The sequence below is a fragment of the Equus asinus genome, chromosome 26, assembly GCF_041296235.1.
Source record: "Equus asinus isolate D_3611 breed Donkey chromosome 26, EquAss-T2T_v2, whole genome shotgun sequence".
NCBI classification, from domain to species: domain Eukaryota; kingdom Metazoa; phylum Chordata; class Mammalia; order Perissodactyla; family Equidae; genus Equus; species Equus asinus.
In genome coordinates, this window is record NC_091815.1 from 28,565,057 (window position 1) to 28,571,056 (window position 6,000).

Genomic DNA, 6,000 nt, shown 5'->3' on the forward strand with positions numbered 1-6,000 from the left:
GTATTTCCTGACCATCGGCAAGACCAGGCATCAGAAGCTGGGTACGATAAGAGGTCAGGGAATATGTGGAGGAGAGAAGGGCATTCCTGGAGCCAGAGCAGCCCCTGAGAAGGCATAGGGTTGCAGAGGGCTGGGACAAGTGCACAGGCTGCCCAAGATGGGCCACAGCAGGACCCCAAGCTGAGGAAGAACGAAAGGGTTGGAAAGTGAAGGGCCTTGACTGCCCCTAAGCAACTGGGCGGTGGTCCCAGTGAAAGCACCGGGGTGGCACAATCAGGAGAGCACAGCAGTGAAGACCTTAATGTCTGAATCAGAGAGATGTTGGCTCCCCATCTGGGCTGACAAATAAAAATGGCAAGCAATAAGATATATTGGAGTATATGAGGAAGCCATTTGGTGTAAAGCTAATTCGGCCTGACCTCCAAAATGGCCTGACCATGGCTGTTGAGCATGCATTGTGTATCTGCTTTAGATATTCCCTATGGCAAGAACAAAGGCCCTTGAGATAAAGGTGCAACTTCCCTCCCCCTCCCAACGTTGGCATTTCCTTAAGGATTAAGCATCTTTTCTTAGGCTAGGAACTGATTGCTGCACTCACCTGTGACCACCCGGCTCGGGACAAGACTTGCTTCCTGCTGCGCCCTCCGAGATAGCAGACCCACTACCTGCTGTGTCCATCAAGCCCTGTGCGACAGGGCAATCTTGTGACTATTGTGGGAGGGACATTTCAATCATATGCGAAAAGTCCTGTATGGGGGTATATAACCACTCTGTACACCTCACTTCTTCGGTGCCCTTTGTTCCTTTGGGAAGAAAAGCCCTGGGCCACGGTCCTCAGATTTTAGCTCAGAATAAACTCACCCAAATTTTCATTTATAGATTGGTTATGGATTATTTTCGTCAACAGGGCTTTGCCACTGAACCAGCTGTTGAGGATCACCACCTCTTTGAGCCTCTTTCAAGCAATTCAGGAAGGAGGAGACAATTCCAGACAGTCGGGAGCAAGGGAGTGTATGGAAAGGCCCTGAGGTGGTCATATGCCTGCTGTGTGTTCAAGGTGGAGCCTAGGGGCCAGTGTGGCTCCAGCAGCATGATCAAGGGAGATAAGAGGAGGATACGGAGACAGAGAGGGAGGGGGAGGCCAGATCACTTAGAGCCTTTGGGGCCGATTTAAGGACTTAGAATTCTTTTCTGAGTGGGATGGGGACCTATGGAGGCGCTGAGCAGTGGAATGACATGAGTCGTCTTATCTTTATGGGGATCTATCTGGCTGCTGAGTGGAGAATAGAGTGAGGGGGAGGTGGGAGTCAGGGAAGGGACTGCCAGGAAGACCCAGGAGGAAGCAGGTGAGAGCCAGGGGCCTCTTGGAAGCAGTAGAGGTGGTGAGACGTGGTCAGGTTCTGGGGGTATCTTGTAGCTTAAGCCAACAGGATTTCCTGATGGGCGCAACACAGGGTGTCAGAGAAAGGGGAGTGTCAGGAATGACTTGAGCAACTGCTGAAAGGAGCCGCCACGGACCATGGTGGGGAAAGATGAGGGTGAGGAGAGTGGAGGCCAGGCTAGAAGGAGGGCAGCAGGAGCCATGATTTTGTCATCTGTGATGTGGGGAATGAGCGGTCCCCCTTTGTAGGACTGTCATGAATGTTACCTATGTTTATGGATGCTGCGTCATCAGCCCACGAGTTTCTGCCCCAGGGAATGCATCTCGGCTGACCATGTGATGGCCTTGAGAGAAGATCTGGGCTCGTGGTTTTCACACTAGACTCCTGATGGCCACAGGGGCCGAGCTAGCCAAGGACGGTCATTGATCCCTCTCTTCCCCATCGCTCAGCCCAGGAGACAGAATGCCTGAGTTCTGAGCCCAGTTCGGCCCCTGACTGGTGGTGGGACATCGAGCAAGCTACTTAACAACTCCTCTGCCTCTGTTTCCCATCTTGAAATGGGATGATGATGATAACACCACCTGCTTTGGGGATTTCCGTGGAGAAGTAAGGTGATCCAGATCGTAAACTCCTCGGCTGGTGTCAGGGGGCTAATCCACGGAAAGCAGTCAGGACAGCCAGGCTCGTAGTAAATGCTCAGTGCACACCAGGCCTTTGAGTCTTTTTGTTTAGAACATGTGGTTCAACAGTGAAAAGAAACGTATGGTGTCACTCTGCCCTCCTCATTACCTGGATGAGGACCTTGAGATCCTGAGAGGGAAGTAGAGATTGGCTCAGGCTGAGGAGGAGCCCTCCATCTCTCTCACTCCCAAGGGAGGAGCAGCCTTTTTCCAGAGGCTTGGGAGAGGTCCCTGCAGGTGTTTGAGCAAAAACAAGGTAGGAAAGGAGGTAGGACTCAGACTCCCAGGGTTCCTTCTAAATCTGAGATTGAAGGACTCTATGGCCAGGTCATCTAGAGTGCGACTCAAGAATGTGATCACCTCCAAGCCTGAGACCTGGAGGGACAGACATGGCTGTTTCCCTAGCCTTCCCAGACCCTGGTAATTCCTTCTCTCTAGCTCTTCTGACCTGTCAACGGGGAGCCATAGTGGAGATAAGGCCAAACTCAACTCAGACACCCATCAAATGGACCTCGAGGTGGTACCAGACGTGCGATGCTGGAGATATGTGTCAGGAGACGCTTCTGCTGGTAGACGTAGGTGCGTGGGCTGCACAAGAGGTATGGCCCCTGCGCTGGGTCCCGGGCCTCCCTGCCCTGGATTCTGTCCCTGCTTTCCTGCCCGGTTCCCCTTACACCTGGAACTCTAAACCCAACTCTTCTTCTTTCTGTGCCTTGCTTTCCCTTTCTGAAAACTGGGGGCAATAATAATACCTACCTTGCTGGGTGGTCGTGAGCCTAGCTTGATAGTCCGTGCCAAGGGCTGAGAGCAGAGCTGGCACAAGGGGACCCAATGGCTTCATTCAAGATTTATTGAGCATCTGCTGTATGCCAGGCACCCTAGATCCCACTGCACCTGCCTTTGTGCAGCTTTAAGGCGGGTGAAACAGAAAAAAAACAACAACAAAGAGCAAGATATGGGTGTGGAGATAAGAGCTGTGGAGAGAAATCCTGCAAGGAAAGGAGAGAGCGAAACTGAGGGGAAGATTGCAACGTGAAAATGGGTGCTCAGGGGAGGTTCTGCTGCGAAGGTGACGTTGGCACAAGAACTGAGAGCTGGCAGCGCTGGAGGAGGACCCAGCCTCTGGCCCCTCCACCGTCTTCCCCACATTCCAGATGACCTGTGCTCTTGTTTTTGCTCAGGGAACCTGCACTCACCCTCTGCCTGCTGAGCTCCTGCCTCCCTCGGAGCCTCCCTCCCTCAGCCCGGCTCTCACTGTCTCACCCCTCAGGACACAGATCACTCATAGTGGGGAGCAAGGGCTGCACCCAGATCAGGACACATGAATCCCCGACTGTCACCGTCCACTCGGGGCCCCCCGGAATGCTCGTGGCCTCCTATGCCCAGTTCTGCTCCTCCAGCGGGTGCAACGGGGCCAACAACAGCAGTGTCCTGTTGGATGCCATCCCCCGTCCAGGTGTGGGATCCCAGCATGCTGGGTGGGACCAGGGACACGCATAGATGGGGCCCCAGTGACAAGGGGCTCCGCGGCTCAAAGAAGGTGGCTTCAGGGAGGAGCAGAGCTGTGCACCCCAACCTTCTCTTTGCTCTCCAGCTCCCCCTGTCCCAGGAGACCTGCAGTGTCCTGCCTGTGTTGAGTTGTTTGGATCCTGCTCACAAAACTCAGAAAATGTTACCTGCCCCAAGGGCACCATTGGTTGTTACCGTGGTTCCATTGATCTCAGGGGAGGTGAGTGCTGATGGTCTCAAGGATGACGGGATTAGGATCCGGATTCACTGGTCCTGAGGTTGGAGGTGGCCTGAGTTCCTGACTCACGGGTTTGGGGGTGGAGGGGACTGGGGACCCCGATGTCCAGGTCTAGGGGAGGAGGGAACTAAGAGGCTGATCTCCTGGTCTGACCAGGGAGAGGGCGCATCTGGGATTCCTGGGTCTTAGGAATTTCAGTGGGCTGTGCTTTGAGTTCTCTGACTTAATCTTCATTCTCTAGGTGAGCTGTCCTCCTCATTCAAGCTTCAGGGTTGCATGGCCCAACCTTCCGGATATCTGTTGAACCATGTCCGCAATATTGGGGTCTTCTCCGTGTTTGAGACCTCTTGGTATAAGAATGAGACTGAGAAAGAGAAGGAGAATGAGAATGAGAAACAGAATGAGAAGGAGCATCAGTTTCCCCCCCAAGCTGGAGCTGCCCCTTCCTCCTACACGGCTTTGGTGGCACTGGGGCTATCCTTAGCCCTTTGGTGTGGGGTGCCCTCCCTGCTGACCCCATTTTCCCTTGATTCTTTGCCCCTCCTAACCCCCTAAACCAAACCCTCCCTCTGACCTCATAACCCAACATTGGATTATTTTCCCATCTTCTCCATGAATTATCATCCACACACACTTTGTGGCCTGATGACACATATGGAAGGGCCTGGGAGCAGCTGGACTTGCCCTGTGGGAGAGTTGACATTCAAGCAGTGGCCACATGTGTCTGATAATAAAGACATCGTCCTTTCCCCCAGTGCTGGGGTTTCTCTATGTGAGGGGAGGGGAGGGCAGGACACCCAGAAATCTGGCACAGGGGAGGAGAGGAATCTGTGGGAGATTCCCCATCTCAGGTCCATCCTTCACTGGTCTGGTACACGTCTCCATTCCAGCTTGGGTGGCAGCAGAGACTTTAGGGTGCGGCCAACAAAGCTATTTGGACATCACCATGACTTGGGAGGTGAAGATGGACTTCACCCAATGGGGCTTCTACTTAGCATTCAGGGACCCAGCACAAACAGAGGGCTCACCCCACGTGAATATCTTGACATAAGGGTTTGCTTGAAGTAGAGAAACAAGTGGGTTTGCACAGTTTCCTGAGGCTGATATCCTTGGGTCTGTTATCATCCAGGCCTGAAAGGCTGAGAAGAGGTTATTACCATTGCTAGAGTCTGGAGGGAGGGATGGGAGAGGTTTAGAGAGACCTGCCTGACAGGAGCTCTGATCTCAGGCTGAATAATCTGTCCATCCTACAGTGACACTACAGGAGGGGAGGTAGGGAGTTAATACCCCAACCTGACTCAGTGTCCTCCCTCTGGTCTCCTGTTGGGGCTCCCCATTGACTGAACCCAGGAGGAAGCCAGGAGAGCCCATTGATGCAGTTCTCATAGCTCTGCCACCCACAGTGCAGGGCAGGGGGGAGAAGAGGAGAGAGTGAATCTGGAGAAGGAAACAGAAAGTGTCCAGCACAGCCCACCCTTTTCCTCCCCAGTGTCCACCCTTTTCCTTTGTCCAGATGAAAATCAGAGTCCTCAATATTGAAGGCACACAATTCCCATCTGTTACCTAATCATTGTAACGTGGTTTGCTAAGGACAATGAATCATACTTCCACAGTGTTAGCTGAACAGTTCTTCAAATACCATAGTGAGAGGAGGATGGAGGATAAAATCCTGTAAAACAAAGCTGCGAGCATCCTGGGTGTGGACCTGGTGGTAATCAGCTGCCTTACTCTACCACCCATTCCACAGTCCTTACCACCTGCCAACACCTAGTTTAAACAACTGTTGTGTGATGCAAATCTTCATTCTGATGGGAAGAGAGTGTTTGATGGGCTTGTCTTTATTGAGTTTCTGCAGTCTTCCACTGAACAGGGCCACTTGCCAATGAAATAGGAAGATGTACACACGAACATATCACTTGACTGCCAGAGTCCTCCTTGACCCAGCAGCCCAAGCTTCCTCTGGTAGTCAGGTCCCCTCTGGCAATCAGTGCAGTGACCCTCTTCGCTGCCTGTTGTTTGAGCAGCATGAGGAGCACAAAATGGCCAGGGGGCAGTCATGACTTCCAATTGATTGGAACTACGATGGGCTTCCTCACCCACACGAACTCCAAAGTCACAGGGAGCAGACGCAAAAGTCCTTTAAGTGGGCTGTTGGTGTACTAGAGGGAGGGGGCACTCCCTTATCCCCCCT